The sequence below is a fragment of the Dasypus novemcinctus genome, chromosome 31 (assembly GCF_030445035.2).
Source record: "Dasypus novemcinctus isolate mDasNov1 chromosome 31, mDasNov1.1.hap2, whole genome shotgun sequence".
NCBI classification, from domain to species: domain Eukaryota; kingdom Metazoa; phylum Chordata; class Mammalia; order Cingulata; family Dasypodidae; genus Dasypus; species Dasypus novemcinctus.
The window spans coordinates 16,665,136-16,675,499 of NC_080703.1; the positions used below are offsets into that span (position 1 = coordinate 16,665,136).

At 40.3% G+C, this 10,364-nt stretch overlaps 1 pseudogene; it reads right to left on the minus strand.

Moving 5' to 3' along the window:
- Positions 1–494: 494 nt before the first annotated feature.
- LOC131277049 (ornithine decarboxylase pseudogene) lies at positions 495–1,905 on the minus strand (annotated as a pseudogene).
- Between the last annotated feature and the right edge of the window lie 8,459 nt (positions 1,906–10,364).

Consider the following 10,364-nt stretch of genomic DNA (forward strand, 5'->3'; position numbering starts at 1 on the left):
CACATGGGAGGTCTGCGGTTCAAACCCCGGGCCTCCTTGACCCATGTGGAGCTGGCTCATGTGCAGTGCTGATGCATGCAAGGAGTGCAGTGCCACACAGGGGTGTCCCCCGCATAGGGGAGCCCTACGCACAAGGCGTGCGCCCTATAAGGAGAGCTGCCCAGCCCAAAAGAAAGTGCAGCCTGACCAGGAATGGCACCACCCACACTTCTCGTGCTGCTGACAACAACAGAAGCGGACAAAGAAACAAGACGCAGCAAATAGACACAGAGAACAGACAACCGGGGGAGGGGGGATTAAATAAATAAATACATCTTTTAAAAAAATCCATATAAAACAAAATAATCAACTACTTTCCATAGGAACACAGATAAGTGTAACCCCATCTCCTAGTCTTCCTTATTGCTGTTTCTGTGCCAATCCTACTCTTAGAAGGACATTTCAAAACTAGCAGTAATTAAGTTAAATGACCCCCCATTCAAGCTAAACTCACAGTTAGCAGCTACAAAAATGGTATTTACACATTAATACTAGCTGGAGCACAAGTGGCCGGGTGGCGCTTCATCCCACTTTCCCAAGCACAGGAAAAAGACAGAGCACTGGCGTCTTGCTCCTCTACTTTGGGTGGAAACCCCCCGATCTCGATTTGTTGCATGACTTGCCATGCAGGCCCTGACATCACATAGTAGATGGTTGGCCTCTGGAACCCATTGAAAGTGGAAGCAGTAGCCACAGTGTAAGCCCCCATGTTCTCAAACAGCATCCAGTCACCCACGTGCATTTCCGGCAGGCCACAGCACTCAACGATCCGATCAAGGCCATCACACGTGGGTCCCCATATGCTAGATGAGTAATATTTCTCATCTGGTTTGCATCTCTTCTGCAGAAGAGGCTTTACATGCTCATGACCATAAAGGACACAATTAAATGATCCATATACTCTGTCATTCACATAATACATAAAGGTTTGTTCACTCGATTCATCTTCATCATCAGAGCCTGTGTTCCTTAAATACAATTTTTTTTTGGCAATGATATTCACTGCAAGTGTGAAAGCTGAAGCAACATAATATCGGCCTGGTTCAGCTATGATTCTCACTCCAGAATCTAATGGGAAATACTTGTCTAATGCTGGATTAATGACACTGGTTATCTCTCCAAATGTAAGTTTCACATCATCAGTTCTGGGAAAGCCATCATCAATATCAAGCAGATACATGCTGAAACCAACCTCAGCTCCCATGTCAAAGACACAGCGGGCATCAGAGATGGCCTGCACAAAAGTTTCAGGATCAGTATAGCCACTTCCCACATGGAAGCTGACATCAATGACATCGATATCAAGCTCTTAAGCCCATTCCAAAAGAAGCCTGCTGATTTTGTGTGTGGCTCCAAATTTAACACTGAGTGGCAGACTGCTTTGGAGTCATTGGTGGCAATCCACAAAACCAACTTTTGCCTTTGGATGTGCCCTGGCCACTTTCATCAACTCAACCTCACTGTCAAAAGTCATCATCTCAACTCCATTATTGGCAGCATACTTAATTTGAGACACTTGTTTACAAGGGTTTGCGTAGATTATCCTCTGTGGCAGCACCCCAAGACTCTGTACCAACTGGATTTCAGTCTTGCTAGCACAATCAAATCCTATCCCTATGGAAGCCAGGGTCTTCACTGTGGCTTTATTGTCATTACATTTGACTGCAAAGAAGGGGGTGACACGAGGAAGAACTTTTAACCATCTCAGATGTTTCTTTAGAATGTCTCCAAGGTCCACAACATAGAAGGCATCTTTATCATCATCAGAAGAAACTTCATTAATTTTTTGGTCCAGAATGTCCTTGGCAGTAAAACCTTCATCAAGGAAATGGCAGTCAAACTCCTCATTACTGAAGTTGTTCATGGTTTCTTTTTTTTTTTTTTAAAGATTTATTTATTTATTTAATTCCCCCCCCCCCCCCGGTTGTCTGTTCTTGGTGTCTATTTGCTGCGTCTTGTTTCATTGTCCGCTTCTGTTGTCGTCAGCCGCACGGGAAGTGTGGGCGGCGCCATTCCTGGGCAGGCTGCACTTTCTTTTCACGCTGGGCGGCTTTCCTCACGGGCGCACTCCTTGCGCGTGGGGCTCTCACGCGGGGGACACCCTTGCGTGGCACGGCACTCCTTGCGCGCATCAGCACTGCGCATGGCCAGCTCCACACGGGCTCAAGGAAGCCTGGGGTTTGAACCGCGGACCTCCCATATGGTAGACGGACGCCCTAACCACTGGGCCAAAGTCCGTTTCCCAATGGTTTCTTGATGTTCCACTGAAACACAACAAAATGGAAAACTAAGAAACAGAATTTAAAGAGATTTCTTTGAGCTTTTCAGGAAGGCAATTCTCCAGGAATTCCAAATCTTGCTGAATTATAAGACTTGTGGCCTTGATGCAGCAGCGGAAATGTTCTCCTAGCACTTGGGTGCCAGGGCCACCCCCCGAGGAGGTCCTGCAGCCCACAATGCTGGCACCACCACTGCCCACCTCGCTCCCTCTGCCGGAGGACTGCTGGCCCAAGGAGGCGCCAGAGCTGCTGCCAGAGGGTGGTCGGTGGCAGGGCTGCAGGGACATGACTCATTTTTCTTTTTCAATATATCTTTAGCTATTCAGGGCCTCTTTCCTTTCCAAATAAATTTCATAGTGAGTTTTCCTAATTCCTTAAAGAATGCTGTGTTGATTTTTATTGGGATTGCATTGAATGTGTAGATCAGTTTTGGTAGGATAGACATCTTGATAATATTTAGTCTTCCTATCCATGAACAGGGAATATTCTTTCATTTATTTAGGTCTTCTTTGATTTCCTTGAACAGTCTTATGTAGTTTTCTGTGTATAAGTTTTTTACATCTTTAGTTAAGTTTATTCCCAGGTATCTGATGTTTTTATTTACTATTGTAAATGTATTTTTTTCTTGATTTCCTCCTGAGCTTGCTCATTATTTGTATATAGAAATACTACTGATTTTTGCACATTCATCTTATAACCTGCAACTTCACTAAACTCATTTATGAGTTCTGGAAGCCTTGTTGTAGACTACTAAGGGTTTTCTATGTATAGGATCATGTCATCTGCAAATAATGAAATTTTGACTTCTTCCTTTCCAATTTGAATGCCTTTTGTATCTGGTTCTTGCCTCAGTGCTCGAGCAAGTACTTCTAAGACAATGTTAAATAGAAGGGGTGAGATTGGGCATCCTTGTCTCATTCCTGATCTTAGAGGGAAGGATTTTAGGATTTCACCATTGTAAAAGATGTTGGTTGTGGATTTTTCATATATACTCTTTATCATGTACAAAAAATTTCCTTGTATTCTGATCTTTTGGAGTGTTTTTATCAAGAAAGGGTGCTGTATTTTGTCCAATTCTTTTTCTGCATCTATAGATATAATCGTGATTTTTTCCCTTTAATCTGCTTATATGGTTTATTACATTGATTGATTTGCTTATGTTGAACCATCCTTGCATACCCGGAATGAATCTCACTTGGTTATGGTATATAATTTGCTTAATGTGTTGTGCAATACAGTTAGCAACTATTTTGTTGAGGATTTTTGCATCTAGGTTCATTAGAGAGATTGGTCTGTAATTTTCCTTTCTTGTGGTGTCGTTTCTTTGTTTGGCTTTGGTACTAGGGTAATGTTGGCATCATAGAAGGAGTTAGGTAATGTTCCTTCTGTTTTGATTTTTTGGGAGAGTTTCAACAGGATTGGCATTAGTTCTTTCTGGAATGTTCTCTAGAATTCACCTGTGAAGCCATCTGGCCCTGGATTCTTCTTAGTTGGGAGGTTTTTAATGACTGATTCTATCTCTTTACTTGTGATTGGCTTGTTGAGATCATCAATTTATTCTTTCATCAATATAGACTGCTTATGTGTTTCTAGGAATTTGTCCATTTCCTCTGAATTGTCATTTTTGTTGAAATATAGGTTTTCAAAGTATCCTCTCATGATAATCTTTATTTCTGTGGGGTCAGTGGTGATATCTCCCTTCTCATTTCGTATTTTGTGTATTTGCATCTTCTCTCTCTTTTTCTTTGTTAGTCTAGCTAAGGGTTTGTCAATTTTATTGATATTCTCAAAGAACCAGCTTCTTGGTTTTGTTTATCCTTTCAAGTGCTTTCCTATTTTCTATTTCATTTAGTTCTGCTCTTATCTTTGTTCTTTCTTTCTTTCTTCTTCCTGTGGGGTTACTTTGTTGTTTTTTTTTTAACTAATTCCTCCAAATGTGCAGGTAGTTCTTCAATTTTTGCTCTTTCTTCTTTTTGGATGTATGAATTTATGGCTATAAATTTCCCTCTCAGTACTGCTTTTGCTGCACCCCATAAGTTTTGTATGTTGTGTTATCATTTTCATTAGTTTCAAGGTAGTTATTAATTTCTTTTGAGATTTCCTCTTTGACCCACTGTTTTTCTAAGAGTGTGCTGTTTAATTTCCATATCTTGGTGTGAAATATGGCTTCACTCCACTGTGGTCAGAGATATTATTTTTTATGATTTTGATCTTTCTGAATTCACTGAGCCTTTCTTTGTGGCCTAGCATATGGTCCATCTTGGAGAATGATCCGTGTGCACTTGAGAAAAATGTATATCTTGCTGTATTCGGGTGTAATGATCTGTATATGTCTATTAGATCCAACTCCTCTAATATACTGTTTAAAGTTTTTGTTTCTTTAGTGTTTCTCTTTTGAGATGTTCTATCCAAAGTTGGTCATGGTGTATTAAAATCTCCCACTATAATTGTAGAGGCATCTACTCTTTCACTTAGTTTTTCCAGTGTTTGCCTCATGTATTTGGAGGCACCCTTGTTAGGAGCATAAATATTTATGATTATTCATTCTTCTTGAGAGATTGTCCCTTTCACTAATATGTAGTAGCCTTCTTTGTCTCTCACAATTATTTCACATTTAAAGTCTATTTTGTCTGATATTAATATAGCTACTCCTGCCTGTTTTTGGTTATTGTTTGCTTGTAAGATTGTTTTCTAACCATTCACTTTCAACCTACATGAATCCCTGGGTCTAAGATGTGTTTCTTGTAGACAGCATATAGATGGGTCATATTTCCTTATCCAATGTCCCAGTCTGAATCTTTTGATAGGTGAGTTTAATCTGTTGACATTCAGTGTTATTACTTTCAAGGAATTATTTATGTTAGCCATATTTTGATTGGACTTGTGTTTGTCATATTTTGTTTGTTTTTTTCCTTCTCTTTTTGTCTTGTTCGTTGCTCTTACACTCTCCTCCAACTCTTCCTGTCCTGTTTTTTCCTTTCTGCAGAACTCCCTTTAGTATTTCTTGAAGGGCAGGGTTCTTTTTGGCATTCTCTTTCAATTTTTGTTTATCTGTGAATATTTTGAACTCTCCATCATTTTTGAATGCTAGTTTAGCTGGGTAGAGTATTCTTGGATGGATTTTTTTTTCCTTTTAGTACCTTGACTATATCATACCACTGCCTTCTTGCCTCCATGGTTTCAGATGAGAAAGCAGCACTTAATCTTATGGAGCTTCCCTTGTATGTGATGGTTTTCTTTTCTCTTGCTGCTTTTAGAATTTTTTCTTTGTCTTGAGCATTGGATAATTTGACAAGTATATGTCTTGGGGTAGGCCTATTGGGATTTATAATGTTTGGGATGTGTTGTGCTTCCTAGACATGTATATCCATCTCTCTCAGTAGATTTGGGAAGTTTTCAGCCATTATTTCCTCCAACAGCCTTTCTGTCCCCTTTCCCTTCTCTTCTCCTTCTGGGATGCCTATAATACATATGTTTGTGCATTTTGCATTGTCATTCAGGTTCCTAAGTCCTAGCTGGATTTTTTCTATCTTTTTATTGATCAGTTCTATTATCTGTTTGATTTCAGATGTAATGTCTTCCATGTTGCTAATTCTCTCCTCTGCCTCTTCTAATCTGCTGCTATATGCACCAAGTCTATTCTTCATTCCTTGAACTGTGGTGTTCATCCCCATCATATCTGTTATCTTTTTGCGTATGTCTGCAATTTCCTCTCCAAGCATTTTCTTCATATTGTTAATTTCTTCCTATACTTCAGTAAGCTGGTCGCTAATATATATTTTGAGATCTTTAATTACTTGTCTGATGTTCTGCTCCCTTTCCTGGCTTTTAGTTTGTTCATTGGATTCAGCCATGTTTTCCTGATTATTGGTTTGGTTTGTAGTTTTTTGTTGCTGTCTGGTCATCATTTTATCTTGATGGGTTTAATCATCTTGGGGATTAATTAGTTGTTCTTGCATAAGTGTTATGTCTTCTCTTTGTCACTTTGTTCTTCTTGTTCTTTGTTCTTGTTGCTGGCTAAGTTCACTTTGAAGGCAAATATTAGGGCCAGGGAAAGCAAAATGAGTAAGAAAAGAACGTGTGTAATGTAGTATTGGTAATAAATGTTAACAGAGCATAAATGTGAGATCTGGGAGAGTGGATATTAGACTCATGTAAATTGTGTTGAGTTATAGCAGTAAATAGAGTACCTATAATGAGACAGTCAAGTGAATATGGAAGGAATAGAGTATGAATTAAAAAGCCAGTGTTTTAATGAGAGAGGGAAAGAGAAAAGAAAGACAATAATATCAAGAGTGGACAAAAGACAAGAAACAGAACAAAGGTATTAGAAATTAAAAGTCAGACAATTTGGGGGCCAAAGAAAGGGAGGTGGAATGTAAAGGAGACAGTAGATGAGGGAGGATAACAAGATGTGGAGGAAAGGGGATAGTGTAGGTGGCCAAAATCAATTCACACAGAAAAGAGGAAATGGAGGATGAGGAAACACAAATGTGAAGTGCTCCCTGCAGCTCCTATTATATAAACTAAATATAATAAAATAAGAAGAAAAAGAGAGAAAAGAAAAAAAGAGAAGAAAAAAGAGGGTGGGCAAAGAAAAGGGAGGGAAACAAGCAAGAAAAAGAAAAGGAGGAAAAAAAACCCTAAATAAACAAAAAAGAACCTTGGGGGATAAAATGGGAGAAAAGACCAGAATATAATGCAATATTAGCAACCAAGACAAAAAAAGAACAAGAAAAAAGAAAAAAGAAAAAAGAAAAAAGAAAAAAAAAAACAAATGCTGAGGGCTAGAATAATCAAAGACATCAGTGGACCTCATTGTGCAGTGGATTCAGGGATGGCAAGCCTTTGATATTGCAGACACAAGGTGTGTGAGTCTCTGGAGTGTGGGCCACCAGGGTTTAGGGGACACAGACCTGGGAACTATGCATCCAGCTAACAGGGGCCTGGGAGCACTGCAGTGCAACACAGCCTTCAGGGATCCCTGCAGATGGGCACCAGCCCTAGGGAGAGGGGCCCCACCTGCAAACTCTGACCTCTGTGTCAGAAACCCAAAATTCCACCTCTTACAAGAATCTCTTCTGTCACTGTCTCATCAAATCGACATCCAGACACCTCCTGCCCTGCAAGCCTCTGAAACAGCCTGCTGGGTGTGCTGCTGCACTACAAAGAGTTCAGGGACCACCCCAGACAGGCTGCCAGCCCTAGGTGGAAGGGTTCCTCCTAAAACTTCTGTCCTCCACGTCAGAAACCGAAAGTTCCACCTCTTGCAAGAATCTCTTCTATCACTGTCTCACCAAATCTCCTCCGCCTTTTTGGCTCAGAATTTATTTCTTTCAAATGGCCCTCCACTTTCTGTTTCTCTATTGGTTTTGAAAATATAGTAATTTCTTCTTTGTCATCTTCCTCTGATTGTAAAGGATCTAAGGTGGCAGTAATTTGCTGGCACAAAGCTCACGCAGATAAAAGGAATGGATTCCCCTCTTTGATTTGCTCTCTGTAAAGCTTTCATTACACATCTCCACTGTTTCAAATTTAAAACATTATGCCCCTGAGGCTGAAACAAACCACAATATTTTTGTATTAAAGCAAACAATTCAATTAACTCACAACTTTTTACAGGCACCCCACTAGCTTTCAACGAAGTTTTTAACACTTGCAAATATTCTTCTACACTTCCCGTTTGAATACCCATTACCCTGATGATTTCGTGGAAATGTTACTTACCTAAAAGAAGACCTGAGACACACTGCTTTGGACATCATTCATGACCCTCGTAGGAGTCCTTTCCGTGGGTCCCAATGCTGTTTTGGAAGACTCACTTCTTTGGGCCCTGCTTTGGAGTGCCCAAAGCATTTGTTGGAGATTTGCCTCTGAACGTTATTGGGAATGAAAGAAAGAGAAAAAGAAGAATGAAAGAAAGAGAGAGAGAGCTGGGATCAGGGCGTCTGTGAGTAGAGACTCATCAGACAACTTTTTGTTTACAAGGCACTCTATATATACCCCAGTCTACATGAGAACAAGCAGCAACATGCAGTTAACTATCAGCATTCCTCATAGTCTAAGGAACTTAAGAAAATCTTATCTCAAGGTACAGTCTAGGTGTTCAATTTACTACAAAATGTATGTGCTCATCTTTTCTTTTAGTCTTTAACAGCTTCCTCCTGTTTACTGGGAACTCTTTATTACCACATTCCTTCGGTTGCAAGCATAGCCATGGAAACAGCATGTCTCTTCTTGTGAGACCACTGTGCCTCAGTTTCCAAAGGGAAAAAGCTATAGAATATTCCAGTCTGTAATTGGATGCAGAAGTTATACCATACTCAGCCATGAAAGGATAGTAGCTGCGGTTGCAACATTACATGAGGTGTCAGCTGACTTGGGCAGGGGGCGTACTTTTTAGTTAATAGAGCTCATGATTTGCTGGTTGCTAATCTCAAGAAAAACCTAGCATATGTCAACTCACAGACTGACCTTTTTTGAAATCATGCTGCTCACTCCTTAAAATATCCAAATCCTCTACTGTGATACTTTAAATCCAGTACTCTGTTGTCCATGCCTGAAAAAGATGATTCTCAAGATTGTGAGGTTCCTGTTTCTCAATTATTATCCCCAGGACCAGATTTACCAAAAATAAAGCAAAGCAAAGCAAAACACACACACACACACAAAACAAAACAAAACAAAACAACTGAGGTGAGGAGCCCCCGCTTCTCTAGACAGGGGGCTCGGGGTGGGGAGGTGCAGGCATGAGAGGATGCACAGTGACTCGAAGGACAACTGCGGAGATGAGGCGGATGGCGCAGGTCTACTTTATTGAGGAAGTACAAGCAGTTTTATAGAGTATGAAGAGAGGGGATTGGTGGAGGGTGATTGGGTTCTGATAGGCTAGCTTAGCTGTTGTTACCTTATAAGGGCATAGAAGCAGAACTCATCTACTAGGCTGGTCAGTAGTTACTAGGGAGAGCTTAAATTTGAGAGGGCTGAGCTGGATAGCTCACTGATAGGTGGAAGAGAGCAGGCATGTCTTTACGAGGTAGGAGGCCCTGAGATTGGCCCAGACGGAGGTGGTGTGAGGGGGCTTGTGTGAGTTTCCCCTGTGGGAGGCGTAGGTGCATACCTCGTCCCGAGGGGCCAGCTAAGGGAGACGTATTTCATGCCTCAGACCTCGGAGGCGGCCAGTTCTGAGAGCCAAACTTTTGCATGCTTGCCCTCAAACAACAACATAAAAATCCTTACTAAACCTGGTTTAGATCATATTTTAAGATGTGTCTTACCATAAAACAGAAACAGATATTTATGAGTCAGACTATGAAGTAACCACTACAGTAGAAGCAGTTACTGGTCAACAAGCCCCTAGCCTCACCATGCCCTAATGAGCTGTGGTAAAACTTTTAAATAGAAGCAGTCATTTAGCTAAAAGGAAATCACAATATTTATACTGACAGTAGATATGTGTTTGGAGTAATTCATGATTTGGGAAGTTTATGAAAACAAATGGACTCCCTGAAGTCATTAGGAACCAAATAAAGAATGGTAAATATCTGAAGTAATAGATGTATTTCTATCACCTAAGAAAAAGGTAAAACAAAGAAAAAATGTTGTGATAAAAGTGGAAGCTCACACTCACAAAACTTAGAAGAAAAATGCCAACCTAGCAGCTCAACATTATGTGGAGACAACAAAACAGTTTCCTTATACAATGTACCTCATAAGCCCTCTCCAAATGAGTTAGCTCACAGTTAGGAAAGTGTTTTTGTATTTGAAAAAGAAAAATAGAGTCAGTAGGGTCACCAATTAAATTCTGGGGATAGAATCAAGGAAGTGCTGGATAGTGCCCTGTTTGCCCTAGAGTCCCTAGAAGAAACTACATGTGAGCACTCCATGAAATTACCCATTACAGAATGCAAAAAATGAAAAAGGACAAGGAAATATATTGGTGGGCAGTCTTTGATAAGGTACTTTAAAAAATCTGTAACCAGGATCATACGTGACAGGCTTGTAAACTAGGCAAAATTTATTAATGTATGTATCTCCATAAACTTA